Here is a 19,572-nt window from a genome sequence, read left to right on the forward strand (position 1 = left end):
CACACAAAATATGCAGTCATCATTCATCATCAACTTTTCCATTGAGTCAGCTCTTTGGATCTGGTGGCCAAAGTATTGAAGTTTCAGCTTCAGCGTCAGTCCTTCCAATGAGTTTTCAGGGCTCATTTTCACCTGTTAAAGTGAGAACTCAGTGCATCTGACTCTCATAAATCATTAATGGAGACTATGTGAAAAATCTAGGAGTACACCAAATTCAAATGGGGAAAAAGTGGAAGCGGTGACAGATTTTATTTTCTTGGGCTCAAGAACTTCTGCAGATGGTGACTGCAGACATGAAGCTCAAAGACTTCTGCTCCTTGGAAGGAAAGTTATGACAAATGTAGCAGCTTATTAACAAGCAGAGACATCACTTTGCCAACAAAGGTTCATTAGACTAAGGATTGAAGAGGAATGTGGATTACTGCACATAATATATAGATAACATATCCAGGTATTTCATTGTGGTAAGATATCTTGTACCACTGTTTTCTTACCAGTAAAGTCATTCTCAAAAATTAGAAGCTATTGTAAAGCTGACAAAGATTTCAGGCTGTCAAAGACCTGTTTTTAATATCAATTTCTTTTGAAAATACAAAGAAATACAAATAATTCCTATTACATGTTCGTCTCAAAAATAGAGCTACTTTCATACAATGAGAGAATGTTGTCAGTAAGGGTATAAATAATAGGTGGACAGATGGTGAAACTATTTGAAAAACATCAAACAATAATTAGTTATCTTGGCAAATGTTAATTATATACCTTTTTCTAACACTTTAAAGCATAGTTAGTAAGCCTGTAGTCATTTTGAGTTATTTCTAAGAGTATTTTGGTGCTTCTCCAAAGAGGAATTAAAAATAAAAAAAAATAAAATTCCTTGTCTGTCACAACTAGACCAGAAGCAGCCAAAAATAAATAAATAAAATTAAATAAAAATAAAACAAATTCCTCATGTCCTGTGGTCTTCAGTCAGGAGACCTGAGATATACCCAACCCCTGGAGTTACACCTTTGTTCAGCCAAGTTCAGTTCAGTTTAGTTGCTGAGTCATGTCCAGCTCTTTGCGAACCCATGAATTGCAGCACGCCAGGCCTCCCTGTCCATCATCAACTCCCGGGGTCTACCCAAACCCATGTTCATCGAGTCAGTGATGCCATCCAACCTTCTCATCCTCTGTCGTCCCCTTCTCCTCCTGCCCCCAGTTGCTCCCAGCATCAGAGTCTATTCCAATGAGTCAACTCTTCGCATGAGGTGGCCAAAGTATTGGAGTTTCAGCTTTAGCATCAGTCCCTCCAAGAACACCCAGGACTGGTCTCATTTAGGATGGACTGGTTGGATCTTCTTGCAGTCCAAGGGACTCCAAGAGTCTTCTCCAACACCACAGTTCAAAAGCATCAATTCTTCAGTGCTCAGTTTTCTTTATAGTCCAACTCTCACATCCATACATGACCACTGGAACAGCCACAGCCTTGACTAGATGGACTTTGTTGACAATGTAATGTCTCTGCTTTTTAAAATGCTATCTAGGATGGTCATAACTTTCCTTCCAAGGAACAAATGTCTTTTAATTTCATGGCTGCTATCATCATCTTCAGGGATTTTGGAGCCCCAAAATATAAAGTCTGACACTGTTTCCACATCTATTTCCCATGAAGTGATGGGACCAGATGCCATGATCTTCGTTTTCTGAATGTTGAGCTTTAAGCCAACTTTTTCACTCTCCTCCTTCACTTTTATCAAGAGTTTTTTAGTTCTTCTTCACTTTCTGCCATGAGGGTCATGTCATCTGCATATGTGAGGTTATTGATATTTCTCCCAGAAATCTTGATTCCAGCTTGTGCTTCTTCCAGCCAAGCGTTTCTCATGATATACTCTGCATATAAGTTAAATAAGCAAGGTGACAGTATACAGCCTTAACATACTCCTTTTCCTATTTGGAACCAATCTGTTGTTCCATGTCCAGTTCTAACTGTTGCTTCCTGACCTGCATACATGTTTCTCAAGAGACAGTTCAGATGGTCTGGTATTCCCATCTCTTTCAGAATTTTCCACAGTTTATTGTGATCCACACAGTCAAAGGCTTTGGCATAGTCAATAAAGCAGAAATAGATGTTTTTCTGGAACTCTCTTCCTTTTCCCATGATCCAGCTGATGTTGGCAATTTGATCTCTGGTTCCTCTGCCATTTCGAAAGGCAGAGGTAATGGTTCATGTGTTGCTGAAGCCTGGCTTGGAGAATTTTGAATATTACTTTACTAGTGTGTGAGATGAGTGCAATTGTGCAGTAGTTTGAGCAGTCTTTGACATTGCCTTTCTTTGGGATTGGAATGAAAACTGACCTTTTCCAGTCCTGTGGCCACTGCTGAGTTTTCCCAATTTGCTGGCATATTGAGTGCAGCACTTTCACAGCATCATCTTTCAGGATTTGAAATAGCTCAACTGGAATTCCATCACCTCCACTAGCTTTGTTCGTAGTGATACTTTTAAGGCCCAAGTGACTTCACATTCCAGGATGTCTGGCTCTAGGTCAGTGATCACACCATCGTGATTATCTGGGTCTTGAAGATCTTTTTTGTACAGTTCTTCTGTGTATTCTTGCCACCTTTTCTTAATATCTTCTGCTTCTGTTAGATCCATACCATTTCTGTCCTTTATCGAGCCCATCTTTGCATGAAATGTTCCCTTGGTATCTCTAATTTTCTTGAAGAGATCTCTACTCTTTCCCATTCTGTTGTTTTCCTCTGTTTCTTTGCACTGACCGCTGAGGAAGGCTTTCTTATGTCTCTGTGCTATTCTTTGGAACTCTGCATTCCAATGCTTATATCTTTCTTTTCCTCCTTTGCTTTTTGCTTCTCTTCTTTTCACAGCTATTTGTAAGGCCTCCTCAGACAGCCATTTTGCTTTGTTTGCATTTCTTTTTCATGGGGATGGTCTTGATCCCTGTCTCCTGTACAATGTCATGAACCTCTGTCAATAGTTCATCAGGCAGTCTGTCTATCAGATCTAGCCCCTTAAATCTATTTCTCACTTCCACTGTATAATCATAAGGGATTTGATTTAGGTCATACCTGAATGGTCTAATGGTTTTCCCTACTTTCTTCAATTTAAGTCTGAATTTGGCAATAAGAATTTCATGGTCTGAGCCACAGTCAGCTCCTGGTCTTGTTTTTGCTGACTGTATAGAGCTTCTCCAGCTTCAGCTGCAAAGAATATAATCAATCTGATTTTGGTCTGAGTTATGGTCTTTGGGATTGAGCCGCCCCATGTCCTCCCTACATACTCTGCAATAAACACTGTCCTTTCTCCTCACACAACCTGGAGGCAGTAAATCAACTTTGCTCCTTTGGGACTGGCGAGCGGATCCAAGTTCGATTCCATCTTAGTTTTGGTGTTCAGGACCAGTAGCTGTGGCTTGCAGACTCTTAGCTGTGGCATGCTGGATCTTATTTGCGACCAGAAGAAGCAGCTGAGAGGAGCAACCCCATGCCCGAGGTCAGGGGAGGCGGCTGAGAGGAGCAACCCCACATCCAAGGAGCAGCAGCTGCTCGGGTGCAGGAGGGCCGAGAGGAGCTACTCTACGTTAAAGGTCAGGAGGGGCGGCTGTGGGGAGATACTCCTCATCTAAGGTAAGGAGCAGCGGCTGTGCTTTGCTGGAGCAGCCATGAAGAGATACCCCACGTCCAAGGTAAGAGAAACCAAAGTAACATGGTCGGTGTTGCAAGAGAGCATCAGAGGGCAGACACACTGAAACCATAATCACAGAAAACTAGCCAATCTGACCACATGGACCACAGCCTTGTCTAACTCAATGAAACTAAGCCATGCTGTGTGGAAACACCCAGGACAGGCAGGTCATGGTGGAGAGGTCTGACAGAATGTGGTCCACTGGAGAAGGGAATGGCAAACCACTTCAGTATTCTTGCCTTGAGAACCCCATGAACAGTGTGAAAAGGCAAAATGATAGGATACTGAAAGAGGAACTCCCCAGGTTGGTAGGTGCCCAATATGCTACTGGACATCAGTGGAGAAATAACTCCAGGAAGAATGAAGGGATGGAACCAAAGAAAAAACAATACCCAGCTGTGGATGTAACTGGTGATATAAGCAAGGTCTGATGCTGTAAAGAGCAATATTGCATAGGAACCTGGAATGTTAGGTCCATGACCAAGGCAAATTGGAAGTGGTCAAACAAGAGATGGCAAGAGTGAACATCGACATTCTAGGAATCAGTGAACTAAGATGAACTGGAATGGGTGAATTTAACTCAGATGACCATTATATCTACTATTGTGGGCAGGAATCCCTCAGAAGAAATGGAGTAGCCATCATGGTCAACAAAAGAGTCTGAAATGCAGCACTTGGATGCAATCTCAAAAATGGCAGAATGATCTCCGTTCGTTTCCAAGGCAAACCATTCAATATCAGAGTAATCCAAGTCTATGACCCAACCAGTAACGCTGAGGAAGCTGAAGTTGAATGGTTCTATGAAGACCTACTAGACCTTCTAGAACTAACATCCAAAACAGATGTCCTTTTCATTATAGGGGACTGGAGCAAAAGCAGGAAGTCAAGAAACACCTGGAGTAACAGGCAAATTTGGCTCTGCAGTATAGAATGAAGCAGGACAAATGCTAATAGAGTTTTCCCAAGAGAACGCATTGGTCATAGCAAACACCCTCTTCCAACTACACAAAAGAAGACTCTACACATTGACATCCCCAGATGGTCAACACCGAAATCAGATTGATTCAGTCAAGAGATGCGTGTATTTCCTCAACATGGTGGTTTAAGCTTTAAAATTAGCTTTTTAAAAAGTATAAAATCTTTGAACACAAAGAAAATCTATGTACCTACCACTGAAACTACACAAATGGAGAAATTCACTCCCCATCTCTTAATTTTCTCTCGGGAATTGGTGGTCTGTGAGCTCTTTCAGTATAGCTAAATATTAAACATAGATCTACAGTGTGTAACGTACCAAAATATTGTACTTGGTATTTCTGGAATATTTAGTTTTTTTCTATCAGTGTATTTATTACAGTGTTGTATTAATTTGAATTTATCTGATACTAGACAAATTCAGCAGATCTTCATATAGCTAAGGGCCTTCAGGGTTTTCATTATTATGTTTTAGATTTCATAGCCTTTACATATTTTTATAGAACTATCTTTTCTTTATGTGCAGAGATGCCTTATACATTTTATATAGTAATTATTTCACCTTTAAATAGCTTTTCCAAGGCTATGGATTGTTTTCCAATGTTGGATATACCATCTTTCATCATAGAGAACTTTGCAGCTTTAATGTGGTTCAATGTAGCAACCTTTCCTTACATGATTCATACTTCATGTGTTTTATTTTTGAAATTCTCAAAGGTCATAAAAATATTCTCCTTTGTTATTGTTACCATCTTTCTAAATTCCATATATATGCGTTAGTATACTGTATTGGTGTTTTTCTTTCTGGCTTACTCACTCTGTATAATCGGCTCCATTGGTAACGATAACTCTGTATGCGAGACAGCAAAAGAGACACAGATGTATAGAACAGTCTTTTGGACTCTGTGGGAGAGGGAGCGGGGGATGGTTTGGGATAACGGCATTGAAACATATATAATATCATATAAGAAACGAATCGCCAGTCCACGTTCGATGCAGGATACAGGAAGCTTGGGGCTGGTGCACTAGGATGACCCAGAGGGATGATGTGGGGAGGGAGGTGGGAGAGGGGTTCAAGATTGCGAACACATGTACACCCGTGGCGGATTCATGTTGATGTATGGTAAAACCAATACAATATTGTAAAGTAATTAGCCTCTAATTAAAATAAATACATTTAATTAAAAATACTCTTTGTTATTTTCTGAAATCTTAATATTTGAATATGTGAATAGAAATTGACACTTTACCCTATATGGTAACTAACTTCCCACAGGTGGGGATCCTGTCTGATCTCTTGTTTAAGGGGAACTGCCTCTAGGGCTTTTCAATAGGGTGGTGTTGGAACAAGTGTCTTCTTTAGGGTCCATAGCTGGTCCTCAGATAGCGAGCCACATGGATAGTGAGTGTGACTCCTTTCACGTGCTTTGGCGCTTGGCTCTGCTGACAGGACCAGAGCCAAACAGAGCTGTGCCCGAGTCTTTCCAGGATTACAGGTTTCCTATCCAGATCCTAAAATGCCCATAAAGGCACTTTTGTCCGTGGATGGCTGCCCAATTGCCATTGCTGAAGGAGGGCATTTTCTTGTTCTGTGCAGATATCATTCCCCATACATCTCCCATCGATTCATCCACCCTTTTGTTAGCCTTTTGTGGGTATACGAGTATTAGTGCCTTAGCACTTGCACAGATATTACTATCTGTTACAGGCTTGATTGTATTTCTGGATTCTTTATTCTGTTACACTGTCTCTCCTGAACTAATACCATTCATTTTAAAGCATCATACATCACAATCAACTTTTTAAAATCTAATAGGCTGTCACAATGCTATTTTTCCATGGTCTTTAGTAACCCTAACCCTTTATTTTTTCTACTTGGGTTTTAGAATCAACCATACAAATCCCTGTTGAAATATTAAAATTGGGAACACATTAAACTAAAATGTTGATTTAGAGAAAAGTGTTGTATTTATGTTGATCATTTTCATCTATAAACACAAGGAGTTTCATTGATTGCCTTATATAAAATTTTCTTTTTTTTTTCAGATAGGACTTTCAATTCTTCTGTTAGATTTATTATTAGTTTATTTATAGATGACTTTCCATTGCGAAAAGAGCTTACTTTAAATCACATTTTCAATTTATTTTAATTCAACTTGTTTTTACATATTGATCTTGCTACTAACAACTTTGTTCAGCTATATTTAGTCACAGTTTCTGTAGATTCTATGGATGTTCAATGTTAATCTTCTTGTTTTCTACTAATGCTAGCCAAACTGTTTCTTTCCTGTTCAATTCTATTACTGCTAACTTTACTCACTGACCACCCACTCCAAACACACTTTCTTACTTCACTGGCTAGAACTTCAAAACTACAAATATAATATTCATATAGTGGAAATTGGATTTTTTTCTCACTTGAATGCAGATTATTTAAATATTTTACTAATTGTATAATGTTTGCCATACTGTTTTGCTATAGTATCAAAGCAATCTTATTTTTATAATGTTAAAATATCTCCCTGTATTCACTTTAAACAATTGTAAACAGCTCTTGAATTTTGTGAATGCTTTTCTCCATAGACAGCAATGATTTTATTAACCTTTCAGTGTTTTGTTACCATTTCTGAATTCTGTTTACTATAACTTAGCATTTTAGGATTTTCATATTATGTGTGAAATATTGATGTCTAGCTGATGCTAACTTCACAGAGAATTGAGGAAATGTCCCTGTCTTTTTATTCTCTGTGAGAATCTGGACTTAGCTAATTCTTTAAAAAATGTCTCTATAAATCTTAGTGGTCTTATATATCTTTGACACATTCAACTAAGTATCTTCTATATACACGTCTAAATTTAAAAAATTTTCAACAGCAGTAATATTTTCATGGATTGTCTAATTTACTGTTATCTAGAAATTTGTGTCTAACTCATACTTCTTTGTTGAATTCCCATATGATTTTGTGAAATTTTTTTCAACAAATTTTAATAAATTCATTTTTATACATATTGTTTTAATTTTTACAATTGTTTTAATTTTATTTCAATTCTTGAATAACATTCTAGTTGGATACTAAATTCTAGACTGATAGAATTGTGTTTTCTTACTATATGTATGCTTGTCTTACTCTCTCATTAACTTATTGTTCCTATCCTTATTGTGACTGTTTTAAGGCAACAAAAAAACCTTAACAATGCCCCTGGTAGTACAAGGCTTTACTTAAGTGTATATTTTTGTTGTTATTGTTTTACTAAGTTGTGTCCAACTCATTTGCAACACCATGGACATTGCTGGAGCCCATTAGGGTCCTCTGTCCATGGGATGTTCCAGCAAGAATACTGGAGTATGCTGTCATTTCCTTCATCCAGGGGATATTCCTGATCCAGGAGTTTAACTCACATCTCCTGTAAGCATTTCCTGAATTTCAGGCAGATTCTGTACTACTGAGCCACCAGGGAAGCCCATGGATCACAGCCTTGTCATGGTGAAGGGGCTTGCAAAACTCAGTGAAGCTACAAGCCAAGCCATGCAGGGCCAACAAAGCCATATGGGTCGTAGTCAAGAATTCTGACAAAATGCACTCCACTGGAGAAAGAGATAGCAATCTACTCCAGTAGTCTTACCTGGAGAGCCCCACAAACAGCATTAAAAGGCCAAAGAATGTAACACTGGAAAATGAGTCAGCAGGTCAGAAGGTGTCCAGTATGCTACTGGGGAAGAGCAGATGGAAATTACGAATAGTTCCAGAAAGAATAGGGAGGCTGGGCCAAAGTGGAAATGACACTCAGATGTGGATATCTCTGGTAGTGAAAGTAAAATCTGATACTTTAACGAACAATAACAATGTGGATGTGTCTGGTGGTAAGTAAAGTCTGATACAGTTAAGAAACCTGGAATGTAAGGTCCACAAATCAAGGTAAACTGGATGTTACCAAGCAGGAGATGGCAAAACTGAATATCAAGATGTTAGGAATCAGTGAACTAAAATGGACTGGAATGGGCAAATTTAATTTAGATGATCACTATGTCTACTACTGAGGGAAGAATTTCTTAGAAGAAATGGAGTAGCCGTCACAGACAATAAAAGAACCCCAGGTGCAGCACTTATCATGTGCAGCACATAAATGACTGAGTGGGCTCAGTTTGTTTCCAAGGCAAACGATTCACCATCACAGTAATCTAAGTTTAAGCCTCCACCAATGATGACAAATAAGCTGAAGTTGACCAGTTCTATGAAGACCTATACAATCTTCTAGAACTTACACCATAAAAAAGATGTCCTTTTCATCATAAGGGATTTTAGTGCAAAAGTAAGAAGTCACGAGGCACCTGGAATAACAGGCAAATTTGGCCTTGGAGTATAAAATGAAGCAGGGCAAATGCTAGTGGAATTCCGTCAAGAAAACACTCTGGTCACAGCAAACAACCTTTTCCAACAACACAAGGGGCGTGGACATCCCCAAATCATCAATACCAATATCAGATTGATTATGTTCTTTGCAGCTTAAGATGGAGAAGCTGAGCAAAAACAAAACCAGGAGATGACTGTGGTGCAGAACACGAGATCCTTATAGTAAAAGTCAAGCACAAGTTGAAAAAAGTAGGGGAAACCACTAGGCCATCCAAGCATGACCTAAATCAAAACCCTTGTGATTAGACAAACAAACAAAACTTATGATTATACAGTGGAGGCGATGAATATATTCAAGGGATTAGATCTGAAAGACAGAGTGCCTGAAGAACTAAGGATGGAGGTTCATAATATTGTACAGGAGGCAGTAACCAAAACCATCCCAAAGAAAAATATAGGCAGGAAGGTAAGGTGGTTGTCTGAGGAGGCTTTACAGATAACTGAGGAAAGAAGAGAAGTGAAAAGTAATCAAGAGAGGGAAAGATACAACCAATGAAATGCAGAGTTATAGAGAATAGCAAGAAGAGATAAGAAAGCCTTCTTAAATAAAGTATGCAAAGAAATAGAGGAAAACAATGAAATTGGAAAGAACAGAGATCTCTTCAAGAAAATTGGAAATATCAAGGGAACATTTCATGCAAGGATGGGCATGATAAAGGACATAAATGGTAAGGATTTAACAGAAGCAGAAGAGATTAGGAAGAAGTGCCAAGAATTAAGAAGAGGTGACAGAGAACTATATAAACAGTGTCTTAATGACCCAGATAACCACGATGATATGGTCACTCACCTAGAACATAATATCCTAGAGTGTGAAGTCAGCTAGTCCTTACGAAATATGCTATATACGAAGCTAGTGGTGGTGATTGAATTCCAGCTCATCTCAATATGTCAGCAAATTTGGAAAGCTCAGCAGTGGCTACAGAGATGGAAGAAGTCAGTTTTCATTCCAATCCCAAAGAAGGGCAATATCAAAGAATGTTCAAATTACCATACAGTTGTGCTCATTTCACATGCTAGCAAGATTATGCTCAAAATCATTCAAGCTAGGCTCCGGAGTATATGAATTGAGAACTTCCAGATGTACAAACTGGGTTTAGAAAGGCAGAGGAACCAGGGATCAAATCGTCAACATTCACTGGAACATGGGGAAAGCAGGGGGATTCCAGAACAAACATCTATTTCCGCTTTATTGAGCATATGAAAGACTTTGTGTGGATCACACCCATCATGGAAAATTCTTAGGGAGACAGAAGTACCAGACAACTTTCCCTGTCTCCTGAGAAATCTGTATACCCTTCAAGAAACAAAGTTAGAACTGGGAATGGAACAACTGATTTGTACAAAATTGTGTACAAATTTTGTACAAATTTTATACAAACTGGGAAAGGAGTGCAAATTGCTGTATATTGTCACCCTGCTTATTTAACTTATATGCAGAGTACATCATGTGAAATCCTGGCTGGACGAACCACAACCTAGAATCAAGATTGCCAGGAGACATATCAATAACCTCAGATATGCAGATGATACCACTCTAATGGCAGAAAGTGAAGATGAACTAAAGAACCTCTTGATGAAGGCAAAAGAGGAGAGTGAAAAAGCTGGCTTAAAACTCAACATTCAAAAAACTATGATCATGGCATCCAGTCTCATCACTACATGGCAAATAGGTGGGGAAAAAATGGAAGCAGTGACGGATTTTATTTTCTTGGTCTGCGTGATCACTGTGGATGGTGACTGAGGCCATGAAATGAAAAGAAGATTGTTCTTTGGAAGAAAAGCTATGACAAATCTAGTTAGCCTATTAAAACAAGTCACCATGTCGCCAATAAAGGTCCAGGTAGTCAAAGCTATGATTTTTCCAGTAGGTATTTATGGATGTGAGAGTTGGAGCATAAAGAGGGCTGAAGAACTGATGCTTTTGAATTGTGGTGCTGGAGACGATTCTTGAGAGTCCTTTTAAATACAAAGTGATCAAGCCAGTCAATTCTAAAGAAAATCAACCCTGATGATTCATTGGAAGGACTGAGGCTAAAGCAAGGTTCCAATATGTTGGCCACCTGATGTAAAGAGCCAACTCACTGGAAAAGGCCCTGATTCTGGGAAAGATTGAAGCCAAAATGAGGAGAGGGAGGAAAAGGATGAAATGGTTTGAGAGCATCACCAACTCGGTGGACATGAATTTGAGCAAACCATGGGAGAGAGTGGAGGACAGAGGAGCCTGGCCTGTTGCAGTTCATGGGATCACAAAGGATCAGACAGTTTCTTACAAATGCTTCACGTAAGTTCAACACTATCTATCTACCCAGGGTGTCTTGTCTTTGCAGAACTATCACACCCTCTCTTCAGTTCATCTGTACTGTGCTCTTAGAGACATTCTCTACTCTCTGAAACCCTTTTCTTCTAAGCTATCATCCTTTTCCTAGCATATTTCCTATTCAGCCTAAAGAACAAAGACTATTTTTAGTTGGGAGAACAAAATCCAAATAAAATTATTCAAATACAAATTAACTGATTGATCTTAGATTATATAGTACAGAAATTTATTGACTTTGAACGACTGGATCAAGGTGCTCAACTGAGTTTCAACACGGCTCAATTTAGGCACTCAGGGCATCAGAACCTTCTCTCTTTCTCTCTCTCTTTCCATTTTTTATTTCAATATCTCACCTTTTCTAGGTATATGAGTTTCTGGCTAAGAAAAAATACAGTTTTGTGTTCTCTAATCTCTGCAATTGCTTCAGCACCATTCATAACATTTGTCCCATGGATGAACTTAAGGTGGGCGGATACTTTTCATTTTTGACCACCCTCAAAGTTGAAGTTTTCTAAACGCATTCTTCCTTCCTTTCTTTCAGCCTCAGAGGTTGTGATGTATTACTGCTTGTTCCTTTAGTCAGTAGTCACCCATCCTATCTGTTTGCTCTTCTGCATTTTTGTTTTAAGGTTTGCTAATGGCATTTTCCTTTACTTTATATACATTCTTAAACTTAAAACAAAAAACTGTCATGACAAATACTTCCTTTCACTAGGCTACTGCTGCATTGCTCTCTTTCCCTGTTCAGATAGGCTTTTAGAAAGTTGTCTTACCATTGCTCCATGATTCTTTGCTTCTTATTTCCTTTGTAACTTATTACATTATAGCTTCTGCCTCTACTCTATTGAAATTGATTTGGCAGATATTGTCAATAAAGTCCTTATTGCAAAATTCAATTGATAAATTTTAGCCCTTATGTTACTGGAAGCACGAGTTTGTTCTCAAGTGCTTTTTTTTTTTTTTTTATTCCTCAGCCACCAGTAAACTTCTTTTACTTTATTCCTACTTTTTTAGTTCTTTCTGATCTTCTTTAAGGAAATTCCTAAATGTAGGTCTTCTCCATGGTTCTCCCTTTCATCTCTTTTTGTTTTATTCTGAATATGCTCCTTGGGAGGACTTATCTATATATTGAGCCCTACGGATCCTCTTGAATTTGGGCTTTTCTGTCCAATAATTGCTGGCCTTCTCCCCTCAGGTATGCTCCACAAATGGTCCAAATTCAACATATCTAAACTTAACATTTTTCCCCCTGACCTCACCAGTGTAGTGGCTCTCTTTCAAACAAATAAAGGTTATTATTTTAACTATTAATATTACTGTTGTTATCATCACTTATTATTGTATTTATATTTTTGGACTACATTTTAATAATGAGCATACCACAATAACTTGAAAAATAAATCATGTTAATACATTTTTTTCTAACTTGTAAGCAAACCTCTCAAAGGACAGCATTATCATTTTTAGTCCCTTTTCTAAACTAGACTAAAAATGCTTTGACAGAAAGATCATAACTTAATATTTACTTTAGCTTTTTTCACTGTGTCTGCACCTAGTTGAGTTTAGTAAATGTTACTAAATAAGATAAATGAAAATTTTACTGCTAATAAGTCTTAAACTGTAATATAATTGGAAAGGATCCTTCTTTCATTTTATTTCTTGCCTTTGTGTTTCCTCTATCATCACCCACTATATCAATTTACTAGGGCTGCCATAATAAAATATCACAAGACTGGATGGCTTAAACAACAAAAATATATATTTTCTCAGTTATGAGTTCTTTAAGTACAAGTGCAATTGGTAGAGTCCGTTTCTTTTGAGGCATTTCCTAGGCTAAAGGATGACCACCATCTTCGTGCTTCTTTGCATGGTTGTCCCTCTGTATATGCACACCTTTGGTGTCTAAGTCTCCTAAACTCTTTTTATAAAAATACTGGTCAGATTGGATTAAAGCATATCCTAAAGCCCTCATTTTAAATTAATCACATGTTTTTGGGTCCTATGTCCTTTGAGGTCCTGGGGTTAAGGCTTCAACATATGACTTGCAGAGCACAATTCAGTTTGTAACACTCATTCATTTGGTTATGTCACCTTTTCTTCTTCTTATAAATACCTTCTATCACTGACAACTCCCAAAGTTTTGTTTCTGGCCTGTATCAATCCCCTGAAACACAAGCATGATAACCCCATCTTTTTAGGGTTTTGGGGCAAATGCTTCTCAGTTCATCAGTTTCTTTCTCATCCTTCATCCATGTTCCCTAGCAAACTCTTTGCCCTTCCTTCAGGACACATTGAGATTCTGACCAGCACTTCTCTTTACTTCCTCTGCAAGCACTGCGCTGGAATCAGTCAATTCACATTCCTTGTAATGTTGTGAACGCCTTCTATCTCTCTCTGGCTTGAGCATCTACCTAAACCCTGCCTTTATCTTGCTATAGTCTTTCCACACCACAATAGCCAGAATAATCCTTTTAGAAACTAAATTGGTTCATGTGACTTCAAGTCAAAGATTTCCAGTAGCTTTCTATCTCATTTAGGGTAAAAGCCAACAGCAACACTGCCTATGAGTCCACAAACGATGGTCCTGCCCCCAGCCACTGTGCCTTTGACCTACTTTTCTGTAGCTGCGCTGCTCATCCACCCTGCACTTGCCAGGTAGGGTTCATTCCTTTCCTTCTGCCACATCCAAATGTTTCTGTTTCGAGGACATGTCAATTGCAGTCCTTTCTGCCCTCGAATACCCCTGCCCCAGGTGTCTGCGTGGTTTATTCCCTAGCTTTCTTGTGACTCTTCAAACATTCTCTTCTCAGTGAGGGAATCCACTTCCACACTTAAAATAACAGAAAAATCCTTAGCTCCCACAGTCTGCTCTCTTTCTTCTACTTTCTCCCAATGTACTTGGAGGAAATCCTGTATGTTTTAGGAATTTATTTATCTTACGTCTCATCTGCTCCCCTCTGCCAGCCACATATCTACCCACTAGAATTTGAGTTATGTAGGGGAAACTTTTTTTTCCCCTAATGTATTCACTGCTCTAACCCTAAGACCAGCCCTTAAACATTGATGGTGTGAGTACATGCATGAAGCCACATGTAACTTTCACAATATTTTAAATAGTTGTAAGTGAAATGGACTTTTATGCAATATAACTGATTATTTGAATGGAAATCCATTGAAGAAAGAAGAAACACTGCTATGTTGAGAAATATGCAAGGAGACATAGATTGTTTCAGTAATCTAACTTTCTTCTGCTTTTCCAAAGTTTTGGTTTATCTATTCATATTGTTTTTGTACATGTGGGTTTTTAAAAAAATTTATTTGTATGTATTTGTTCTTATTTTAGGAGTAATAAATAATGTTTTTCTATAATGAACAGCTTTGCTTGAAGTCAGAAAAAAAAAGTGTCTGAATTCTCAGGTTATCTTTGCACATCTTAGACCTGAGAAGTAAACAGATATGCTTGCCAGCTCCAGCTATCACAAAGGGCTTTTTTTTTTACTAAAAGCCAACAAGTATAGAAAAGTCAATATAATAGAAAGTAAATTAGTAAAACACTTTTTTCTTTTAACAATCTACAAGAAAAGGAAAGATTGCATTTGTAGCCAGCAGTAATAAAGTTATATGAATTGCTGGAATTTTAAGTATTGTTAGAGATATTCTAAAGATATTGTTCAGTGACTAAGTCATGTCCAACCCTGTGACCCAGAGGACTGCAGCACAACAGGCTTCCCTGTCTCCCAGAATTTGCTCAAACTCACCTCAAGTCGGTGATGCCATCTAAACATCCCATCCTCTGTTATTCCATTCTCCTCCTGCCTTCAATCTTTCCCAGGATCAGGGTCCTTTCCGACGAATCAGGTCTTCACTTCAGTTGCTCAGTGTGTTGGAGCATCAGCTTCAGCCTTATCCTTCCAAAGAATATTCAGGGTTGATTTTCTTTAGAGGCTAGGCTTTCTTTTTATTAATGTTAGTGAAGATAGTTTCTGAGTTTTCATGCCGAAATGTAGATTAAGTGTTCTGTAAATGCTATATGCAAATGATGACAATATTAATACCTGATCAAGAACACACCAAATACTGTTATATTTCTTAGTTTTCTGAAAGAATGAAATATGATTACTTAAGTAAACATAATCTTTAACTGACATCTGCATAGATCAGTTCAGTTCAGTTGCTCAGTGGTGTCCGACTCTTTGCAACCCGATGAATCGCAGCACTCCAGGCCTCCCTGTCCATCACCAACTCCCGGAAATTACCCAAACTCATGTCCATCAAGTCAGTAATGCCATCAAGTCATCTCATCCTCTGTTGTCCCCTTCTCCTCCTTCCCCCAATCCCTCCCAGCATCAGAATCTTTTCCAATGAGTCAACTCTTTGCATGAGGTGGCCAAAGTACTGGAGTTTCAGCTTTAGCGTCATTCCTTCCAAAGAAATCCCAGGGCTGATCTCCTTCAGAATGGACTGGTTGGATCTCCTTGCAGTCCAAGGGACTCTCAAGAGTCTTCTCCAACACCACAGTTCAAAAGCATCAATTCTTCGGGACTCAGCTTTCTTCACAGTCCAACTCTCACATCCATACATGACCACAGGAAAAACCATAGCCTTGACTAGATGGACCTTTGTTGGCAAAGTAATGTCCCTGCTTTTCAATATGCTATCTAGGTTGGTCATAACTTTTCTTCCAAGGAGCAAGTGTCTTTTAATTTCATGGTTGCAGTCACCATCTGCAGTGATTTGGGAGCCCAAAAAAATAAAGTCTGACACTGTTTCCCCATCTATTTCCCAAGAAGTGATGGGACCAGATTCCATGATCTTTGTTTTCTGAATGTTGAACTTTAAGCCAACTTTTTCACTCTCCTCTTTCACTTTCATCAAGAGGCTCTTTAGTTCCTCTTCACTTTCTGCCATAAGGATGGTGTCATCTGCATATCTGAGGTTATTGATATTTCTCCCGGAAATCTTGATTCCAGCTTGTGTTTCTTGCAGTCTAGTGTTTCTCATGATGTACTCTGCATATAAGTTAAATAAGCAGGGTGACAATACACAGCCTTGACGTACTCCTTTTCTTATTTGACCAGTCTGTTGTTCCATGTCCAGTTCTAACTGTTGCTTCCTGACCTGCATACAAATTTCTCAAGAGGCAGGTCAGGTGGTCTGGTATTCCCATCTGTTTCAAAATTTTGCACAGTTTATTGTGCTCCATACAGGCAAAGGCTTTGGCATAGTCAATAAAGTAGAAATAGATGTTTTTCTGGAACTCTGCTTTTTCGATGATCCAGTGGATGTTGGCAATTTGGTCTCTGGTTCCTCTGCCCTTTCTAAAACCAGCTTGAACATCAGGAAGTTCACAGTTCACCTACTGCTGAAGCCTGCATAGATTGTCAAGGTGAAATCCTAAATACAAGCATGCTTTTGATACCACTGGCTTCTTTGGACCCAACTAAAAGAGTCTGGCTTACCTATCCTCTGCTTCTTGGTATCTCTGTCATATTGCTACTCATTTGAAAGCATCCACAAAAGAACTAAATTCAACGTTTGTGAAAAGCAGGAGCCCATTTAATCCTCGGCTGACCCTTCTGTTGGGGAATAAGCTATACTGAAATCATGAGTGCCTGCCAGTGAGCCCAGACATGCAGAGTGTTGAACATTACTTCTGGGTCTTAAATTAGCTCATTATTATTATTTTCACTCTGAGGTTCCAACCTCCCTTGGAGACATGAAACATGAATTTATGTTTCCCAAAGATTTCAGGATGAAAGTGAACGAAAGTGAAAGTGAAAATCACTCAGTCATGTTCAACTCTTTGTGACCCCATACAGTCCATGGAGGTCTCCAGGTCAAAATACTGGAGTGGGTAACCTATCCCTTCTCCAGTGGATCTTCCTGACCCAGGAATTGAACCAGGATCTCCTGCATTACAGGTCGATTCTTTACCAGCTGAGCTACCAGGGAAGCCCAGAGTTTTCAGAATATAAATCCTTACTGCCCAGAAATTCTATGGAGGTGCCTAGGAGTCCATTTCAGTCCTTAGTAATCTTTCTGCTTCAATTACTGCAAATATATTTCTGTCCCAGTGAATGGTCCCTCAAGTTTGCTAGCTTTCTGGCTTCTATGACACACGAAGAGCCTAGGAACCATAGGTAAGCCTGAATCCAAATAAATAGATCACCCTTGATGTGACTTCTCCTAGGGCAAAGACAGGGAGAGTGAATGAGACAAAGAGTAACACAGACATTTCTTGATTAAGAAACATCTTCCTTGCCTCCTCTTCAGACTTATACCTTTTTACCTCTTTACAGGACATTCAATATAATCTTAATGCCTTGAGGTTTTGGGGAAAAACAGAAGCTGTGACGGGAATTGTCTGTGGACAAGTTCTACTTTCTGTGTTGTTACAAACCTTCCCTGGGGAAAGAAAGCATAAAAACATGACCCCTGCTTGAATGAAAAGCAAAAGGGGAAAACAAGAAGGGAAAGAATACATATAAACATCCTTAAAACATTATTGCCACTGATTTAATTATATTTGGAGTTTATATCACCTAAAAACAAACAAACAAAAAGGAGCAAAACACTAATAAATGAACAAAGTGAAGTTTTTAGGATCTCATCAGAAATAGTTGAGAGGAATAGAAATGTTTACTCTTAGAAAATGGAAAATGTTACAAAGTTATCTTGATTTCTGTTGCTCTGGAGGGAAGAAATGAAGAGAGGCATGTTTTGGTTTAATAGGAAAAAAGGAGTATAAAAGTTTGATGACTATGATGTCATGAAAATCTGGATTTGTTCCCAGTTTCTCAACTTTGGGTCAAGTCAAATAGTATATGAGCTTATTTCTTCAGTCTCTCTCTCTCTCTCTCCATCTTTGTCCGTCTCTGTCTCTTTCTGTCTATCTGTCTCTTCTTCACATGTTCAAAAAATGTTTATATAGTACCTTCTGTGTTTCAAGATTCAAAGCACTGGGATCAGTTATTTGCATCAACGATCAGAAGGGTCTAAACATTTTGCTTCGATGGCAGTGACCGTTTAGTGAGAGAGAGATCAGTCAAGCAGCAGTTTAGCTCAATGTAGAATGATAACCCTAACAATGGCACTAGGAGTGAGAGAGGACAAAGACACCCTGAGAATGCTGCAGAATGGGGCTGAGGGCAGATTTGGGAGGTTTCGGAATACAGGTGGTGTCAGGTACCCAGACAAACGGGACGGATGCCATAGCTACCGTCTTTGCACAGGGAAGGGAGCCTGTAAGCCTCTGGGAACCGAATGAAGGTTGGTGTGGACCGGAGGCAAGAGGTAAAGGAGAGGGAGGGTAGAAAGGAGAAGCTCAAGCTATATACAGGTTAAAAAGGTGTGAAAATTTACCCTAAGACTAATAAGTCAGCGTAGTTTTATTTGAGTCTATAGGATGCAGGCCTAATCAAATTTGTAAAATGTCTGTGAGGAGCCATATGGAGCCTTTTGAGCATTGAAATAACACTTAAAAGGAATTTAAAGACTCATATCAAAGGTGTTTGTAACAATTACAACTTCGTAACAGAAGCTAATTGTAAAACTGCAAGTTCCTATAAGTGCTGCCTTTGAGGTAGATGATTTCTATCTTTGTACACCTTTAAGAATAATTTAAATGGCCATCTCTTTGGAATGTCTTTTGAGGTGCTTTTGCCTTGGAAGAGAGTTTGCAATTCTAGGGCTATGTTTTGTTTATACACCCCAAGACTTCCCTTAGGGACTCCCGAGGGGAATCTTGTCATGAAGAAAACTTGCATTGGGAGTAAGTCTTTGTGCTTTCACAGTGATACAAGAAGACACTCCCACTCTGTGCTTCTGTGTCTGACAGTATTGTTGGGAGGAATACAAACTCTCACGTTAGTGGAGAAAAGCGAATGGGTGGAAAAGGTGTTATGGAGCCTGAAGGTCTAGAAGCATACGTTTTATCTGAGTATATAGTTCTTCAAAAGGGGGAGTCATGACCTAATTATTTCCTGTCTTCTTTTATAAATAATGAGCAAAAAAAGTGGCAAGACACCAGAAATTATGGTAAAGTTTTATAGTCTTTATAGTAACCTGAATCGAGGTCTCATATGCAACTATTACCTAACAAAACTAATTTTCTTACTCCTTAAATTTAGCTTAGATATAGAGGGACAATGTTGAGCCATGACAAATGCATGCATGCCACATAT

This window comes from Bos taurus, chromosome 10 (genome assembly GCF_002263795.3).
Source record: "Bos taurus isolate L1 Dominette 01449 registration number 42190680 breed Hereford chromosome 10, ARS-UCD2.0, whole genome shotgun sequence".
In the NCBI taxonomy this organism is placed as follows: Eukaryota; Metazoa; Chordata; class Mammalia; order Artiodactyla; family Bovidae; genus Bos; species Bos taurus.